Source organism: Drosophila simulans, unplaced genomic scaffold (assembly GCF_016746395.2).
Source record: "Drosophila simulans strain w501 unplaced genomic scaffold, Prin_Dsim_3.1 Segkk92_quiver_pilon, whole genome shotgun sequence".
NCBI classification, from domain to species: domain Eukaryota; kingdom Metazoa; phylum Arthropoda; class Insecta; order Diptera; family Drosophilidae; genus Drosophila; species Drosophila simulans.
This window is the reverse complement of record NW_025416887.1, coordinates 21,665-42,500: the sequence shown is the minus strand read 5'-3', so window position 1 is coordinate 42,500 and position 20,836 is coordinate 21,665. Positions and strand designations below refer to the sequence as shown.

At 46.4% G+C, this 20,836-nt stretch overlaps 2 pseudogenes; one reads left to right on the top strand and one right to left on the bottom strand.

Annotated features, from left to right (window-relative positions):
- Positions 1–7,236, top strand: part of LOC120285698 — a 7,542-nt pseudogene extending 306 nt beyond the window's left edge.
- A 10,716-nt stretch (positions 7,237–17,952) lies between these two features.
- LOC120285699 lies at positions 17,953–20,701 on the bottom strand (annotated as a pseudogene).
- Between the last annotated feature and the right edge of the window lie 135 nt (positions 20,702–20,836).

Below are 20,836 nucleotides of genomic sequence, written 5' to 3'. Positions count from 1 at the left end.
AGTGGGTGGTAAACTCCATCTAAAACTAAATATAACCATGAGACCGATAGTAAACAAGTACCGTGAGGGAAAGTTGAAAAGAACTCTGAATAGAGAGTTAAACAGTACGTGAAACTGCTTAGAGGTTAAGCCCGATGAACCTGAATATCCGTTATGGAAAATTCATCATTAAAATTGTAATATTTAAATAATATTATTAAGAATAATGTGCATTTTTTCCATATAAGGACATTGTAATCTATTAGCATATCCCAAATTTATCATAAAATATAACTTATAGTTTATTCCAATTAAATTGCTTGCATTTTAACACAGAATAAATGTTATTAATTTGATAAAGTGCTGATAGATTTATATTATTACAGAGCGTTAATTTTTCGGAATTATATAATGGCATAATTATCATTGATTTTTGTGTTTATTATATGCTCTTGTATGATTAACAATGCGAAAGATTCAGGATACCTTCGGGACCCGTCTTGAAACACGGACCAAGGAGTCTAACATATGTGCAAGTTATTGGGATGTAAACCTAATAGCGTAATTAACTTGACTAATAATGGGATTAGTTTTTTAGCTATTTATAGCTAATTAACACAATCCCGGGGCGTTCTATATAGTTATGTATAATGTATATTTATATTATTTATGCCTCTAACTGGAACGTACCTTGAGCATATATGCTGTGACCCGAAAGATGGTGAACTATACTTGATCAGGTTGAAGTCAGGGGAAACCCTGATGGAAGACCGAAACAGTTCTGACGTGCAAATCGATTGTCAGAATTGAGTATAGGGGCGAAAGACCAATCGAACCATCTAGTAGCTGGTTCCTTCCGAAGTTTCCCTCAGGATAGCTGGTGCATTTTAATATTATATAAAATAATCTTATCTGGTAAAGCGAATGATTAGAGGCCTTAGGGTCGAAACGATCTTAACCTATTCTCAAACTTTAAATGGGTAAGAACCTTAACTTTCTTGATATGAAGTTCAAGGTTATGATATAATGTGCCCAGTGGGCCACTTTTGGTAAGCAGAACTGGCGCTGTGGGATGAACCAAACGTAATGTTACGGTGCCCAAATTAACAACTCATGCAGATACCATGAAAGGCGTTGGTTGCTTAAAACAGCAGGACGGTGATCATGGAAGTCGAAATCCGCTAAGGAGTGTGTAACAACTCACCTGCCGAAGCAACTAGCCCTTAAAATGGATGGCGCTTAAGTTGTATACCTATACATTACCGCTAAAGTAGATGATTTATATTACTTGTGATATAAATTTTGAAACTTTAGTGAGTAGGAAGGTACAATGGTATGCGTAGAAGTGTTTGGCGTAAGCCTGCATGGAGCTGCCATTGGTACAGATCTTGGTGGTAGTAGCAAATAATCGAATGAGACCTTGGAGGACTGAAGTGGAGAAGGGTTTCGTGTGAACAGTGGTTGATCACGAGTTAGTCGGTCCTAAGTTCAAGGCGAAAGCCGAAAATTTTCAAGTAAAACAAAAATGCCTAACTATATAAACAAAGCGAATATAATACACTTGAATAATTTTGAACGAAAGGGAATACGGTTCCAATTCCGTAACCTGTTGAGTATCCGTTTGTTATTAAATATGGGCCTCGTGCTCATCCTGGCAACAGGAACGACCATAAAGAAGCCGTCGAGAGATATCGGAAGAGTTTTCTTTTCTGTTTTATAGCCGTACTACCATGGAAGTCTTTCGCAGAGAGATATGGTAGATGGGCTAGAAGAGCATGACATATACTGTTGTGTCGATATTTTCTCCTCGGACCTTGAAAATTTATGGTGGGGACACGCAAACTTCTCAACAGGCCGTACCAATATCCGCAGCTGGTCTCCAAGGTGAAGAGTCTCTAGTCGATAGAATAATGTAGGTAAGGGAAGTCGGCAAATTAGATCCGTAACTTCGGGATAAGGATTGGCTCTGAAGATTGAGATAGTCGGGCTTGATTGGGAAACAATAACATGGTTTATGTGCTCGTTCTGGGTAAATAGAGTTTCTAGCATTTATGTTAGTTACTTGTTCCCCGGATAGTTTAGTTACGTAGCCAATTGTGGAACTTTCTTGCTAAAATTTTTAAGAATACTATTTGGGTTAAACCAATTAGTTCTTATCAATTATAACGATTATCAATTAACAATCAATTCAGAACTGGCACGGACTTGGGGAATCCGACTGTCTAATTAAAACAAAGCATTGTGATGGCCCTAGCGGGTGTTGACACAATGTGATTTCTGCCCAGTGCTCTGAATGTCAAAGTGAAGAAATTCAAGTAAGCGCGGGTCAACGGCGGGATCTGGGGTAATTGCGAGCAGAGGGGGAGTATTTTTCTGTAATTCGTAAGTCATATCATATGGTGTGCGGAAGGGGAATTTTACTCTGTAACTCACAAGTCTCTCCTTTACTCAAGTCGACTCAAAACCTCCTCGTGGTGGTCCCCGGTAATGCTAAACTTGTTTAGCAGCTAATTTGAGCGGCAAAAACTTTTTCCGATGGGCTGGTTACCCAGAGGAAATTTACTCATATTGGAACTACGAACACAAATAACGAGCCTCGGATATCTTTACACAATCTGATGACGACCCGACCCTCCGTGGATATCTTCCCGGAGGACCAATATGAACCAAACGCAGCGGCTACTCTATCTAGGGTTCCCTGCACAGTATGTGGCCGGTCCTTTAACAGCAAGAGAGGACTCGGTGTTCACATGCGATCTCGGCACCCAGACGAACTTGATGAAGAACGTCGACGTGTCGATATAAAGGCAAGGTGGAGTGAGGAAGAGAAGTGGATGATGGCGAGAAAGGAGGTTGAGCTCACAGCAAATGGACATAAACACATGAACAAGCAACTAGCGGTGTATTTTGCAAACCGCAGCGTCGAAGCCATCAAAAAGCTAAGACAGAGGGGCGATTATAAGGAGAAAATAGAGCAGATAAGAGGGCAATCTGCTCTCGTCCCGGAAGTTGCAAATCTAACCATAAGGCGCCGCCCTAGTAGAAGTGAGCAAAACCACCAAGTAACAACATCAGAAACAACTCCAATCACTCCCTTCGAACAGTCGAACAGGGAAATTTTGCGGACACTGCGTGGGTATAGCCCCGTAGAATGCCATTCCAAATGGAGAGCCCAAGAGCTACAAACGATCATTGACAGGGCAGAGCTCGAGGGAAAGGAAACCACTCTCCAATGCTTATCGCTATATCTCCTGGGAATTTTTCCGGCACAGGGTGTACGACACACGCTGACGAGACCTCCTCGGAGACCTCGGAATAGGAGAGAAAGCAGAAGGCAGCAGTATGCTGTCGTCCAGCGTAACTGGGATAAGCATAAAGGAAGATGCATCAAGTCCTTGCTAAATGGAACTGATGAGTCGGTAATGCCAAGCCAAGAAGTAATGGTTCCCTACTGGAGAGAAGTAATGACTCAGCCTAGCCCAAGCTCTTGCAGTGGAGAAGTGATACAAATGGATCACTCGCTTGAGAGGGTTTGGTCTGCTATTACGGAGCATGACCTTCGGGCGTCAAGAATCTCATTATCTTCATCTCCGGGGCCTGACGGGATAACTCCAAAATCTGCCAGGGAGGTGCCGTCAGGTATTATGTTGCGAATAATGAACCTAATTCTATGGTGCGGTAATCTACCACACTCTATCCGACTGGCCAGAACCGTCTTCATCCCGAAAACGGTGACGGCGAAGCGACCGCAAGACTTTCGTCCAATATCGGTGCCTTCAGTCCTGGTAAGACAGCTAAATGCCATATTGGCAACCCGGTTGAACTCATCAATCAATTGGGACCCGCGCCAGCGGGGCTTCTTACCTACCGACGGATGTGCCGATAATGCGACGATAGTTGACTTAGTCTTGAGGCATAGCCATAAGCACTTTAGATCTTGCTACATAGCTAATTTAGATGTAAGCAAGGCATTCGATTCTTTATCGCATGCATCTATATATGACACCTTACGTGCTTATGGTGCGCCAAAGGGCTTCGTTGACTACGTACAGAATACGTACGAGGGTGGCGGTACCAGTCTCAATGGGGACGGTTGGAGTTCAGAGGAATTCGTCCCTGCTAGAGGAGTGAAGCAGGGTGACCCTTTGTCTCCTATTCTATTTAACTTGGTAATGGACAGGTTACTTAGAAACCTACCCAGCGAAATTGGTGCCAAAGTCGGAAATGCCATTACTAACGCGGCCGCGTTTGCAGATGATTTGGTACTATTTGCTGAAACTCGAATGGGACTTCAAGTATTGTTGGACAGAACGTTGGATTTTCTATCTCTCGTCGGCCTTAAACTTAATGCCGACAAATGTTTTACCGTTGGCATTAAGGGCCAGCCGAAACAGAAGTGTACCGTGCTAGAGGCACAGAGCTTCTACGTAGGCTCGAGAGAGATTCCATCATTGAAGCGAACGGACGAGTGGAAGTACTTAGGCATCAACTTCACTGCAACTGGGAGGGTTCGATGCAATCCGGCCGAGGACATTGGTCCAAAGCTACAAAGATTGACAAAGGCCCCCCTCAAACCACAACAGAGGATGTTCGCCCTTAGGACTGTCCTTATCCCACAGCTCTATCACAAGTTAGCCCTTGGGAGTGTGGCGATAGGCGTCCTACGAAAAACTGACAAATTAATAAGATACTATGTGCGAAGATGGCTAAATCTTCCGCTGGATATGCCGATAGCATTCATTCATGCACCCCCAAAAAGTGGAGGTCTCGGAATTCCATCACTAAGATGGGTAGCTCCAATGTTAAGGCTAAGACGATTGAGTAATATTAAATGGCCTCACCTCACGCAAAACGAGGTAGCCAGCTCTTTCCTCGAAGCCGAAAAACAACGGGCCCGAGATAGATTATTAGCTGAACAAAATGAATTGTTATCGCGTCCGGCAATAGAAAAATATTGGGCGAACAAATTGTACCTCTCAGTTGATGGCAGCGGACTCCGTGAAGCGGGCCATTGGGGACCGCAACACGGGTGGGTTAATCAACCCACGCGTTTACTAACAGGAAAGGAATATATAGACGGTATTCGTCTGCGGATAAATGCCCTACCCACGAAGTCTCGTACTACAAGGGGAAGGCACGAATTGGAACGACAGTGTCGTGCAGGATGTGACGCTCCCGAAACAACAAACCACATAATGCAAAAATGTTATCGATCGCATGGGAGGCGCGTAGCTAGACACAACTGCGTAGTAAATCGAATCAAGCGGGGACTTGAGGAGAGAGGCTGCGTGGTCATTGTTGAACCAAGTCTGCAGTGCGAATCCGGCCTTAATAAACCGGACCTGGTGGCACTACGACAAGATCACATTGATGTGATCGACATACAAATTGTGACAGACGGACACTCTATGGATGATGCACACCAGCGCAAAATCAATAGATACGACAGACCGGACATACGAACTGAATTGCGTCGCAGATTCGAAGCCGCAGGTGACATTGAATTCCATTCTGCCACCCTGAACTGGAGGGGGATCTGGAGTGGTCAATCCGTTAAAAGATTGATAGCAAAGGGTCTCCTCAGCAAATATGATAGTCATATCATTAGCGTCCAGGTTATGAGAGGCAGTCTCGGTTGTTTTAAACAGTTCATGTACCTGAGCGGGTTTTCCCGAGATTGGACTTAGCTAAAACGTTTGGTTCAAAACATTTGCTTGCTGTCTTGGCATAACATCAATAAAGGCATAAACATCGCAAAACAATGGTTATATATAAATGGCTATGAGGATGGTTTTAGTACGTAGGCGTTGCGGAACTTCGGTTCAGATAGAGCAATGAATCGTGCATGCTAGGAAAACTGACCACACGCAGTGTTGGCAGCCCTAGTATCTTTCGATAGATTTCCATACCTCCGCGATCAAAAAAAAAAAAAAAAAAAATAGCCAAATGCCTCGTCATCTAATTAGTGACGCGCATGAATGGATTAACGAGATTCCTACTGTCCCTATCTACTATCTAGCGAAACCACAGCCAAGGGAACGGGCTTGGAATAATTAGCGGGGAAAGAAGACCCTTTTGAGCTTGACTCTAATCTGGCAGTGTAAGGAGACATAAGAGGTGTAGAATAAGTGGGAGATATTAGACCTCGGTTTGGTATCGTCAATGAAATACCACTACTCTTATTGTTTCCTTACTTACTTGATTAAATGGAACGTGTATCATTTCCTAGCCATTATACGGATATATTTATTATATCTTATGGTATTGGGTTTTGATGCAAGCTTCTTGATCAAAGTATCACGAGTTTGTTATATAATCGCAAACAAATTCTTTAATAAAACGATGCATTTATGTATTTTTGATTTGAAAATTTGGTATAACTCCAATTACTCAGGTATGATCCAATTCAAGGACATTGCCAGGTAGGGAGTTTGACTGGGGCGGTACATCTCTCAAATAATAACGGAGGTGTCCCAAGGCCAGCTCAGTGCGGACAGAAACCACACATAGAGCAAAAGGGCAAATGCTGACTTGATCTCGGTGTTCAGTACACACAGGGACAGCAAAAGCTCGGCCTATCGATCCTTTTGGTTTAAAGAGTTTTTAACAAGAGGTGTCAGAAAAGTTACCATAGGGATAACTGGCTTGTGGCGGCCAAGCGTTCATAGCGACGTCGCTTTTTGATCCTTCGATGTCGGCTCTTCCTATCATTGTGAAGCAAAATTCACCAAGCGTTGGATTGTTCACCCATGCAAGGGAACGTGAGCTGGGTTTAGACCGTCGTGAGACAGGTTAGTTTTACCCTACTAATGACAAAACGTTGTTGCGACAGCATTCCTGCGTAGTACGAGAGGAACCGCAGGTACGGACCAATGGCACAATACTTGTTCGAGCGAACAGTGGTATGACGCTACGTCCGTTGGATTATGCCTGAACGCCTCTAAGGTCGTATCCGTGCTGGACTGCAATGATAAATAAGGGGCAATTTGCATTGTATGGCTTCTAAACCATTTAAAGTTTATAATTTATTTTATAAACGACAATGGATGTGATGCCAATGTAATTTGTAACATAGTAAATTAGGAGGATCTTCGATCACCTGATGCCGCGCTAGTTACATATAAAAGCATTATTTAATACAATGACAAAGCCTAGAATCAATTGTAAACGACTTTTGTAACAGGCAAGGTGTTGTAAGTGGTTGAGCAGCTGCCATACTGCGATCCACTGAAGCTTATCCTTTGCTTGATGATTCGATAAATAAATGATTTTTTCCTGTAGCCAAACACCTCGTCATCAATTTAGTGACGCATATGATATTGTCCCTATCATATAATTTTTGATATAAAGACTTTAAAGAATTGTATCAAGTTGCCAAACACCTCGTCATCAATTTAGTGACGCATATGATATTGTCCCTATCATATAATTAATATAAAGACTTTAATGAATTGTGTCAAGTTGCCAAACACCTCGTCATCAATTTAGTGACGCATATGATATTGTCCCTATCATATAATTAATATAAAGAATTTTAATGAATTGTGTCAAGTTGCCAAACACCTCGTCATCAATTTAGTGACGCATATGATATTGTCCCTATCATATAATTTTTGATATAAAGACTTTTTTATTTCAAATGTATAATTTAGTGACATATGATATTGTCCATATCATATAATTAATATAAAGACTTTAATGAATTGTGTCAAGTTGCCAAACACCTCGTCATCAATTTAGTGACGCATATGATATTGTCCCTATCATATAATTATATAAAATTTAAAAATTATAATAAAAGTCATCAATTATAAATGAATTGTATATCATATAATAATAAAAATTAAGAATTGTTCAAGTTGCCAAACACCTCGTCATCAATTTAGTGACGCATATGATATTGTCCCTATCATATAATTAATATAAAGACTTTAATGAATTGTGTCAAGTTGCCAAACACCTCGTCATCAATTTAGTGACGCATATGATATTGTCCCATATCATATAATTAATATAAAGACTTTAATGAATTGTGTCAAGTTGCCAAACACCTCGTCATCAATTTAGTGACGCATATGATATTGTCCTATCATATAATTATATAAAGACTTTAAGAATTGTATCAAGTTGCCAAACACCTCGTCATCAATTTAGTTTTTTTTTTTTTTTTTTTTTTTTTTTTAGCGTGCGTTTATTTTTTTAAAATCTGTCCTAGTGGACAATAATTAAATGGTTTTGCGGGGGAACATTAGCTTAAGGGATACTATTGTACATGTATTTGTGGCGGGTTTTATATGTGTTGTCTATTGTTGTGGAAGATCGAGAGGGTGTCTCCTCATGAGACGTCTGCTTGTTTGGCTATTGTCTAACAGGTTGGTGGCGAGGTGGTTAGGGTGGTTTTCGAGCCTTTTCAGGTATCTCTCGCTGAGCCTGGAGATTTCATCAGCGACTTGTGGGATTCCAAGTTCCCTATGTATGGCGACATTCTCGTGGTAGGGATGCGCATTACAGGCAATTCTCAAGCACCTATTCTGGAACCGCTGTATACGCAGGCGATTCGTGTGGCTTGCCGTGCCCCATAGCTGTATCCCGTAGGTCCAGATGGGCTTGAGAATTGCCTTGTACACCAGGATTTTGTGGTTCTGCCTTAGCTTGGACCCTCTCCCAATAAGCCAATGCATCTGCCTCAGACGCGCATCGGCCTGTATGCGTTTGCTGACGATGTGGGGACGCCAAGTGAGCCTGCGGTCCAGGGTAAGTCCTAAGTACTTGGGTGCGGGTGCGTTGGGAATGATGACTCCGTTTAGCGTGACCGGTGGGCAGTCTCCTCTCCTTAGTGCAAATGTTGTTTGGGTAGATTTTTCCGCGTTCACTACGATGTTCCACCTGCTGAGCCAGGGATGTAGCGCGTCCATTTGCCTTTGGATTGTTTCGGAGGCTTCTCGTGGGTCGGATGAGGAGGCGAGGAAAGCCGTGTCATCTGCATAAGTCGCTATAGTTAGGTTCCTGGAGGGGATTATGGGAAGGTCTGCGGTGTAAAGGGTGTACAGTATTGGTCCGAGCACACTGCCTTGCGGAACTCCAGCTCTGATCAGTCTGGGTAGGCTTATTGCACTTCCGCATCTGACTTGGAATGCTCTTCCCTCAGTGTAGGATTTGAGGAGGGTAAAATGGGGGCTTGGGAGGTAGGATTTGAGTTTATGGAGGAGTCCAGGATGCCAAACTCTGTCGAATGCCTGCTTCACGTCGAGCATTACAGCGCAGCAGTATTTCTTTTGCTCGAATGCCTCGAGGATCCGTTCGACTAGCCGGTGGCATTGCTCTGGTGTTCCGTGGGAGCGCCTGAAGCCAAACTGGTGATCGGGGATCAAACCAGCCTCATCCAGTACTGGCAATACTCTGCGCAAAAATACTCTTTCGAGTATTTTGGAGAGGATTGCCAGCAAACTAATCGGACGATAGGAGGCGAGATTGGCTTCAGGCTTACCAGGCTTGAGGAGGACAATAACCTCTGCTCTTTTCCACTCTTCCGGGAAGTACCCTAGCCGGAAGCAGCTGTTGTAAATGCTGGCCAGCATTTGTGTGCAGCGGAATGGGAGCATTTTTAGGGCCGCCGCATCTATACGATCCAGGCCTGGAGATTTGTTGTTCTTCAGTAGAGCAATCTCCTGCGCAACTTCCTCAGGGTCGACTGGTTCCAACGGGGGACCGGGAGAGCTTGGGCTATTGAGAAACCGGGCTGTTTCAGCATGTTCTTCGGCAGTGCAGCAGTCGAACGGAGAGAAGGCGTTGTAAAGGTGTTCGGCGAAAGCTTCTGCTCTTTCAGCATCCGAACGGCACCAGGATCCATCTGCTTTGCGCACTGCGGAAACCTTTTTGGCTGGTCGTTTAATGTGGCGGGTGACGTTCCACAGATTGTGGTCTGGGTCCCCGGGAGAGAGTTCCTCGAGGAATCTGAGGAAGGAGTCCTGGCGTAGGCTGGAGATCTTGTCCTTCAACTCCTTTGTGGCGTGATTGAGCGCTGTTTTGTCTCTTGGATTGCGCGTCAAGAACCAAACTCTCCTGAGACGCCTCTTCTCAGTCACGAGTGCCGCAATTTCCGGGGACCAGAGGTGGAGGTCCCTGCTAGGTGTTCTCGCAGTCTTTGGTGGCGGTGGGCTTGCGAATTCCGCAGCGTTTTGCATCTGCCTGGTGAGATTCCCGATAGCTTCATCAATGTTCCTGGGTGTGTTGAGGATGGGGTTCGGATTGACGGTGGAGAGCATCCAGGACGCGAACTTGGCGGCGTCGGTATATTTTCCAGTGAGCCTTCTGAGCGGGGTTTTCCTGAGGACTGGCGTGTTGATTAGCACGTTTATTGCACAGTGGTCTGACAGGAGATCAGCATTTGTTGTGCAGCTGATCTTCGCATGCCCTATGCCTTTCGACACAGCAAAGTCCAGCAGGTCTGGAGTCTTGAGGGGATTCGTTGGCCAGTGAGTGGGCTCGCCAGTGGAGTGGCAGTCCAGTCGGTGGCGTTGCAGGTACCCAAACAGAGTTTTCCCTTTGGGGTTGTTGGCGCGCGATCCCCACCAAGAATGTTTGGCGTTATAATCTCCAGCTGCTATGAAGCGGGGCCCAAAATGCTCGAAGAACTCACTGAGGTGAGATGCTGTTATGCGGTATCTGGGGGGAAAGTAGACCGCTCCAATGTCTAAATCTCCTTGCGGGCTGACAATCCTGATGACAGGACATTGTGCCCAGTCTTGCTGAAACGCGGGCAGCTCTAGGTATTGAATACCGCTCCTGATGAGGATGGCTGCTCCACCGCGTGCTCTGCCAGAAGGATGGTCTGCATGGATGAGGTCATATCCGCTGATATTAAAGTGGGATCTGGGGGAGAAGTGGGTTTCGGCTACGAGTAGGATATCGATCTGGTGGGTCTTCAGATGGTGCTCGACTATGGCCTTGCTGTTCTGCAGGCCGTTCGCATTCCAGACGACTAGGTGGAGCTTTAGTTGCATGACTTGCTGTTGAGAATGGTGGCCACCAGCTGTGTCATCTGGGTGAACATGCGCTCCATCATCCTTTCCATCATTCCTTCCATGCGAGCGAACATCGCTTCTATCTGACCGGAGTGTGGGGTTTCTGTTTGGGTTTGGACTGGGGTTGTGGGATTCTGCGGTGCTGCGTGCACTCCGTTGAGGGCGTCTCGGTAGCTCCTGCCAGAGGTGACGTTTGGTGATGCCACGGGCGGCGCCTTGTTAGCATTAGCGACGGGCCTTGTTTTCGGAGCAGCGAGTGCTTTGGCCCTTTTGTATGCAGGGCATCCCTTGAAAGACGCAGGATGGTCCGCCTGGCAGTGGAAGCAGCACGCTTTGTCGTCCTCCCTCTTCTCACATGCCCTCGATTCGTGAGGGCCTCCACACTTTACACATCGGTATTCCAGGAAGCAGTAACGCTGTGTATGACCGAATCCTTGGCACCTGAAGCATTGAGGCACGTCGTTGAACTTCTGCGGCGGTTCAATGGTTACTACCGACCTGCAGATCCGCTTGACTTGGTAGACGTCTTTGTTGTTGCTGGAAGGCTCCAGGTTGGCGAAGAATATTCCCAGCGGTTCTTTAGTTCTTCTGCCAATGGGATTGTGCAGATCTCTAACAGCGTGCCCTTGTCTGCGAAGGTCTTCAATGATTTCCTCACGATCGGTGGAGTGGTGGAGTCCTTTGATGACAACCTTGTATGCACGTTCATCTTTCGGCTGGAAAGTCCGATGCCTCTTGTTTTGGGCCACAAGTTGGAGACGCAGAGCTGTATAGGACTCTTTGTCCGGCATCATGACACGTACGTTGTTGCCATTCACGGTCTTGTAGGTAAAATTGTTCTTCGGGCCTACAAGAGTCGTGATCATCTTGACGAGTGCCGAGATGTTGGTCACATCGGGGATAAAAATCGGAGGTGGCTTGATGGTCTTCGGGGTGGGCTTTGGTTTCTCGGGGGTCTTGGGCTTGGAATCATCTTTAGGTCCGGGTTCGTCATCAGAGCTCTCTTGGTCGTACTCGTCTTCTTCGGTCGAGAGTAAAGCGAAGGCGTTGTTGGCGAGCTTCTTGCGCAGAGCAGCGCTAGTGCTTGGCTTATCTTCCAGCTCCTCTCCCTGTGCTTTCTTTGCCGGTTTTCGCTTTATCTCGCCCGGCTCTGTATGCGAGGTGCTTCCCTCGCTGCTGGAGCTGCTCTTGCGTGTTCTCAGAGCCTTTTTGCGTGGTGTTGTTCCAAGCTTGTGGGTGCGCGGGGGGGCCTGCCAGTCCATCTTCTCCAAAGTTGATAAGGAGTGAGGAGGGGGGGGGGGGGGAAGCTGGGCACCGTAAGCCGGTGAGCCAGGCAGCACGTGGCTGCTGCTTTGCAATTATACCGCTGCTTCGAGCACTGGGTTTTTTTTGCGCTGATAACACGCACACTCGGGTGTGCGATGGTGTTAGTGCGAACTACCGTTAGGTACGTTGGCTGGGCCAATCAAAACGCGCGACAAGATCACGCGACGCGAAGTGGCTGGGCACAAGTAACGGGACTTACAACTGTGAACAATTTGCTAACAATTTGCTAACAATTTGCTGTCGATCCGCAGGCACGTCTGCACTCGTCGAGTGTTCGATCGCGACTGATTCACCAAAATGAGGTTTCTCTTTAAAACTAAGAGAATATGGAAATATTTCAGCAATTTTCCCTTATACATATAATATATATTCATTTTCATGTGTTTATTATTTAATTTACTCATATAATTGCCAAAATTATATAAATATATACGTTTTGAACAATATGAGAGGTCGGCAACCACTGCCTACCTATAGTAGTTTTTGCACCCTCTGTCGTTCTTCAGGTAACTTACACTACTATACCCTTTCACCAAAATGGGGTTTCTCTATAATACTAAGAGAATATGGGAATATCTCAGAATTTTTTCCCATATACATATAATAATTATCCATTTTCATATGTATATTTTTTAATTTACTCATATAATTGCCAAAATCATATAAATACATAAGTTTTGAACAATATCAGAGGTCGGCAACGGTCTTTCCTCTATAATACTAAGATAATATGGGAATATTTCAGCATTTTTTCCCTTATACATATAATAATTAATCATTTTCATAAGTATATTATTTAATTTACTCGTATATAATTGCCAAAATCCTATGAACACATAAGAGAATACAATATGAGAGGTCTGCCAGCTGTTGAGTCCTCTGTTGATCTTCCAGGATTCTATCGAAGGTCCAGTTTTCGCCAAGGCGCTGCACTCCAAGTCCATCGAGGTTCCGCAAATCTGCATATAGGGGGCAGGCGCACAATATGTGCATCCAATCCTCATATGGATCTCCACAAGCGCAAGCAGTGGTATCGCTGAGGGCTCTCCCTTGCAAAAATGCGTTAAACGACCCGTGACCTGTCAGCAGGTAAGACGTCCTCATCGAGAATCCAAAGCTTGGATTCCGATAGGCAAGAGTGACGTATGGGATGAACTTATGCGTCACCCGTCCTGGCTCGCTGTCGTCATCCCATCTATTCTGCCAATTCTGCAGTAAGCACTCTTCTAGGCGCGTCTTCCTCTGCTTCCAGCTTAGACACGTAGTGTCCTCGTCGTATAGCCAGTCGTTCTCCTCCAGCGGGTATCCACGCTTCAGCTTGTATTTGACCGCTAGAAATTTAGCAGCCAAGTCAAGCGGGGGAGCTCCACCAAGTACCTGCAGTGCCACTGTGGACACAGTTCGGCACACCGAGAGGCTTCCAAGCAGGATTAGCCTCTGGCAGGAGGCTAGTCTTCTCCGGGCGGCTACTTGCTCGGCGGTGTCATACCATACCGGGGCACCAAACAGCACACAAGGTGCCATGAGTCCGTCATATATGGTCCGCCTGGCTCGAGGACTGAAGCCCCAGTCTGCTCGAAGCACACGCGCCAATGCTCCAACGACTCCGGTCATTCGCTGGCGAAGCGAAGCTATGTGCGTGAGGAATTTCATTCCTTCACTGACCGTGATGCCAAGGTACCGACAGCTACGCACATACGGAAGGTTCGCTCCAGCAAACCTCACCGTAGGCGCACGTCTCAAGGCACCTTTCAGCAGCATTATTACCGTCTTGCTGGTCGAGACGGCAACGCCAACTTCCGCTCCCCACGCTTCTACGATGGACATCAGCTGTGCACCTTTTTCCTCTAGCATAGCTCGGGAATTTCCCTCGACGAGAAGCAGCAAGTCATCCGCGTATGCACTCAGCTGGCAATACGGCTGGAGACGCTGAAGCAGTACATCCATCAGTATGTCCCAGATAAATGGGCCACTGATTGATCCCTGCGGGCAGCCTCTAGTTACCGGTACATCCACAGTACCGAAACTGCTTCGGATCACTGCTCTTCGGTCGGAGAAAAAGCTCTGCCACAAGCCCATCTCCCGGCATCCCAAGTCGGCTAGTCGGCGGAGTGCAGCACTCCATTCGACGTTGTCGAATGCTCCTTTGAAGTCCACGAATGTGCCGAGCACGTATTGCGCCGGGCTGGCACCAACACTGCTCTTCACGTGCCTCCAAGCATCCTCCACACATCGTCCTTGGCGAAATCCAAACTGCCATCTGCAGCCTTCCGGAAGAACTTCTCTCACACGATTCACCATGATGGCCTCGAGCACCTTACCAAAGACTGGTAGCAAGCATATTCCTCTATATGAGGAGGGCTCACACTTGTCCTTATCTGGCCCTTTGAGCAGCGAGACAACTCGTGGGCACTTCCATTCGGCGGGAAAATATCCTAATCGGATGCATCGGGAAAACAACGATGCAAGGTGCTCGGGTATGGCGCGCCAGACTGCCTTGCAGATAGTGCCATTGATGCCGTCCAAGCCGGGAGAGCGCCTGCTCTTCAACCGGGCAACACATGCATCAACCTCGAATACTTCGAGGGCCGGTGGGACTTCCTCCGCGATGGCAGTCGGTGCTTCGGACTCCGCAACTGGGAAGAAATTGCGGAGGAGCACTCGTGCACAGTCACCCCAATCAGTGATCATCTCGCCATTCACGCGGAGGCACCCAATCTCCGTGCACTTCCTGCGGCCTCGGCAAATCTTGTAGACGCGCCCCCATGGGTCGTCGGCATGATCTCCCACGAAGCGTTTCCAGTCATCCATTTTCGCCCTCCAAATGAGCTTCTTGTAGTTGGCTGAGGCCCGCCTCAGCTCGGCCACTACACGCTCTATAGCGGCACCGTCATCACGACGCCTTCCATCTTGGAGTAGGCGACGAAGTCTCCGGACTTCGCGCCTTGCATCGCAGAGGTCGGCAGTCCACCAACGTGCTCTCCTGTTGGGCGATCGAATTGACTTTCTTCCCAGCGCAATATCACATACATTATGTACTATACTGCGCAGGGTCGAAACTTGCTGGTCCAACGGCGACTCTGAGAAGTTTTCCGGAAGTTCGGCTGTTCTACTCACCATTTCCTCCTTGAACAATCGCCAACGTGCATTGGAGAAGTTCCAGGACGGCACAGGAGCTATGCTCTCAACTGCGCGCGCGGTAGTTGGTTCGGCCACAACAGTAATGATGTTGTGGTCACTCAATTCCCACTCGTCCACTCTCCACTCATATGTGGCCCACATAGATGCTGCCTCATTGACGATTGTCACGTCGATATCGCTTGTAGCTCTGTGATTATCGAACGTGTACACCTCTGTTGACTGGTTTAGGGCGGCGACTCTTGCCTCCAGCATCCACTCTGACAGCAGCTCACCCCGTCTGTAGTTAGCTTGCCCCTCGGCATGACGAGAGAGTTTGCTAAGCCACATGGGGGACACTGCATTCGCGTCGAGGCCCAGGATTGCGGGGGTTCTGCTGGCCTGCAGCAGGACCGCATCCATGTACCGGAGGTACGGTTCCAGAGGTGCATCAAACTGGCAGTATGCGGCGCAAAGGAAGATGGAGCCAAAACTCCCTTTAACGACCAGACATACGCCATAATCTGTGGTGAGGGTCTCCACTGGCATACAGATGGCTTCCTGGTGATCCACTAGGATGGCTGCCTTCCCTCGCCGATCGATGAAAATTCTCATTCCTTCAGGCAGCACATCCATTCCGTCCCCGCCGAGATACGGCTCCTGCACCAGCGCGAACATAGACTCCGATCTCCTGAGTCGGACTCCGAGCTCGATGGTCGCAGCTCGGCCTCGGCCACAGTTCGCTTGGATGAAGCTAAACATTAGTGTCTAGCTTGCACCCTCGCCAGCAACGCCCCGTATATCGGGCAAACGCTCGAGAGCATGTGATGCCCCGAGGGTTGCCCTCTGTGGCGGCAGTTCCGGCAGTCCACCGGGTTTTGGCACTTTGCCGCAGTGTGGCCTTGTTGCCCGCACTGACGGCAGACACTGTCCTTCTGCCGGCATTCGCTGACCTTGTGGTCGAAACCCACGCATCTGTGGCAGGCGTATGTGCGGACCTGTGATCGGCATCGGAACGAAAACCACTTGATGTAGACACGACCTACATCAAGCTTCGCCATCGCCCGGTCGTCCACCTCTAGCGTCACATTTACTGTGGCGCCGTCAGCTACCGACCACGCCTTGGTCACCAGGTGCACAGACTTCTTGAATTGGGACAGATTCATTTCGCTGTCGAAGTTGTTCTCGTGGAGCTCCTTCATAAACTCCTCAGGGCCGATAGCTGTGTCGACGTCATAGACGACGACCTTCGGCTTCTCGGCCGCATTCCGTGCCACATTTAGCCCAACCTCGGCGAATCTTTTGGAAGCTACCAACTTCTGCAGCTCTCCAACCGAAGGAGTACGAATGATCGCACCACCACCTCGACGGAGCTCACGGACCTCGTGTACTCTGACTCCGAGAGAGGGTGCAACCATCGTTCGCACCTTTTCCGCTATGGCTTTCCCCGATAGCGCAGGGTCGTCGCACTTCACCACCGCTGACCACGTCTCGCGGATCTTGGTGGTCCGCGGGGCAGCGGTGGGTGCAACCTGCTGCATCTGGGGAGCATTAACGGCCGTATTTTTCAACGGATTCGACGACGGCGGCGGCGGTGGCGGCATAGCAAGCCGCGTCTCCAGCTCTCCACACCTGAGCATTAACGCTAAGACCAGCTCATCGTAGCGGCTGATAGCATACGAGAGCTCTTCGGTGTCCACTTCTCCTAGTCTGCGGAAGCTGCTTCTCACCATGCGCTGTGTGGCCGACAGCTCTGCCATCATGGCTGCTTGCCCAGCGCGGGCGGCAGCGGTGGCGGCAGTGGCAGTGGTGGCAACAATTTTAGCAGCAGTGGAAACGGCGGAGACAGCAGTGTGGTCGGCAGCAGGGGCAGCAGCAGGGGCAGCAGTAGGATCAACAGCGGTGGCAGCAGCGTGGGGAGGGGCAGCATCGATGGCAGCGTTTGCCGTAGCCGCCCGGGCGTCCTCCAGCGACGAAAACGGCTCCTCCAGTACCCCAACGGGTTCTGGCACTCCATTCGCTGACAGGGCAACCAATTTCGGCTGCGTTGGCGCCGAGCTCTTAGATGCCAGGTGGCTTCTGCGCCTGCCTCGTTTAGACTTCCTCGAGGCACTACTTCCGCTCAAGGCACTCGCGCTACTGTCGCTCTCCATCGGCATAACTACGATGGTGGCTCCACCTACCGTCGACGCCAGCAACTCGTTTGCTCGCTGACAAAAGGTAGTTGCTTTGGAACTCGAGCTCCACCTATCGGTAGAGTCTGGTAGCACTAAAGCTCTCCCTAGACACAAACCTTAGCAGTGACTGACACCAAAAGCTTTGCGACAGCTGATCAAAAAGCTTACTCGAAAAAACTTACTCGTAAGCTCGCCTCGCAGCACGTGCTGAATGGAAAATTTGCAATAATTAATCGCTAATTACTTCCAAACCGCTTGTTTATAACACACGAAAATTAGCACACGACTTTCGCGGAGCACTAATTCACCGATTTTATTACTTTCCAAACACGGAAAACAAAGTTCTTCGCAATCTGTACACGAGCGCAACGAAAACACGTCCGTCGTTAATCCATTCATGCGCGTCACTAATTAGATGACGAGGCATTTGGCTACCTTAAGAGAGTCATAGTTACTCCCGCCGTTGACCCGCGCTTACTTGAATTTCTTCACTTTGACATTCAGAGCACTGGGCAGAAATCACATTGTGTCAACACCCGCTAGGGCCATCACAATGCTTTGTTTTAATTAGACAGTCGGATTCCCCAAGTCCGTGCCAGTTCTGAATTGATTGTTAATTGATAATCGTTATAATTGATAAGAACTAATTGGTTTAACCCAAATAGTATTCTTAAAAATTTTAGCAAGAAAGTTCCACAATTGGCTACGTAACTAAACTATCCGGGGAACAAGTAACTAACATAAATGCTAGAAACTCTATTTACCCAGAACGAGCACATAAACCATGTTATTGTTTCCCAATCAAGCCCGACTATCTCAATCTTCAGAGCCAATCCTTATCCCGAAGTTACGGATCTAATTTGCCGACTTCCCTTACCTACATTATTCTATCGACTAGAGACTCTTCACCTTGGAGACCAGCTGCGGATATTGGTACGGCCTGTTGAGAAGTTTGCGTGTCCCCACCATAAATTTTCAAGGTCCGAGGAGAAAATATCGACACAACAGTATATGTCATGCTCTTCTAGCCCATCTACCATATCTCTCTGCGAAAGACTTCCATGGTAGTACGGCTATAAAACAGAAAAGAAAACTCTTCCGATATCTCTCGACGGCTTCTTTATGGTCGTTCCTGTTGCCAGGATGAGCACGAGGCCCATATTTAATAACAAACGGATACTCAACAGGTTACGGAATTGGAACCGTATTCCCTTTCGTTCAAAATTATTCAAGTGTATTATATTCGCTTTGTTTATATAGTTAGGCATTTTTGTTTTACTTGAAAATTTTCGGCTTTCGCCTTGAACTTAGGACCGACTAACTCGTGATCAACCACTGTTCACACGAAACCCTTCTCCACTTCAGTCCTCCAAGGTCTCATTCGATTATTTGCTACTACCACCAAGATCTGTACCAATGGCAGCTCCATGCAGGCTTACGCCAAACACTTCTACGCATACCATTGTACCTTCCTACTCACTAAAGTTTCAAAATTTATATCACAAGTAATATAAATCATCTACTTTAGCGGTAATGTATAGGTATACAACTTAAGCGCCATCCATTTTAAGGGCTAGTTGCTTCGGCAGGTGAGTTGTTACACACTCCTTAGCGGATTTCGACTTCCATGATCACCGTCCTGCTGTTTTAAGCAACCAACGCCTTTCATGGTATCTGCATGAGTTGTTAATTTGGGCACCGTAACATTACGTTTGGTTCATCCCACAGCGCCAGTTCTGCTTACCAAAAGTGGCCCACTGGGCACATTATATCATAACCTTGAACTTCATATCAAGAAAGTTAAGGTTCTTACCCATTTAAAGTTTGAGAATAGGTTAAGATCGTTTCGACCCTAAGGCCTCTAATCATTCGCTTTACCAGATAAGATTATTTTATATAATATTAAAATGCACCAGCTATCCTGAGGGAAACTTCGGAAGGAACCAGCTACTAGATGGTTCGATTGGTCTTTCGCCCCTATACTCAATTCTGACAATCGATTTGCACGTCAGAACTGTTTCGGTCTTCCATCAGGGTTTCCCCTGACTTCAACCTGATCAAGTATAGTTCACCATCTTTCGGGTCACAGCATATATGCTCAAGGTACGTTCCAGTTAGAGGCATAAATAATATAAATATACATTATACATAACTATATAGAACGCCCCGGGATTGTGTTAATTAGCTATAAATAGCTAAAAAACTAATCCCATTATTAGTCAAGTTAATTACGCTATTAGGTTTACATCCCAATAACTTGCACATATGTTAGACTCCTTGGTCCGTGTTTCAAGACGGGTCCCGAAGGTATCCTGAATCTTTCGCATTGTTAATCATACAAGAGCATATAATAAACACAAAAATCAATGATAATTATGCCATTATATAATTCCGAAAAATTAACGCTCTGTAATAATATAAATCTATCAGCACTTTATCAAATTAATAACATTTATTCTGTGTTAAAATGCAAGCAATTTAATTGGAATAAACTATAAGTTATATTTTATGATAAATTTGGGATATGCTAATAGATTACAATGTCCTTATATGGAAAAAATGCACATTATTCTTAATAATATTATTTAAATATTACAATTTTAATGATGAATTTTCCATAACGGATATTCAGGTTCATCGGGCTTAACCTCTAAGCAGTTTCACGTACTGTTTAACTCTCTATTCAGAGTTCTTTTCAACTTTCCCTCACGGTACTTGTTTACTATCGGTCTCATGGTTATATTTAGTTTTAGATGGAGTTTACCACCCACTTAGTGCTGCACTATCAAGCAACACGACTCTTTGGAAACATCATCTAGTAATCATTAACGTTATACGGGCCTGGCACCCTCTATGGGTAAATGGCCTCATTTAAGAAGGACTTAAATCATTAATTTCTCATACTAGAATATTGACGCTCCATACACTGCATCTCACATTTGCCATATAGACAAAGTGACTTAGTGCTGAACTGTTTTCTTTTCGCTCGCCGCTACTAAGAAAATCCTTGTTAGTTTCTTTTCCTCCCCTAATTAATATGCTTAAATTCAGGGGGTAGTCCCATATGAGTTGAGGTTGTATATATAACTATATTTTGCCATAAATTCTTTATATATAAATGATAAAACAATCAATTAAATTCGTTATAAATAGTTCCAATAGTTCTTGTAAGCAAAGTTATTTTTTATCCATTTAACGAACCAACGAAGAATA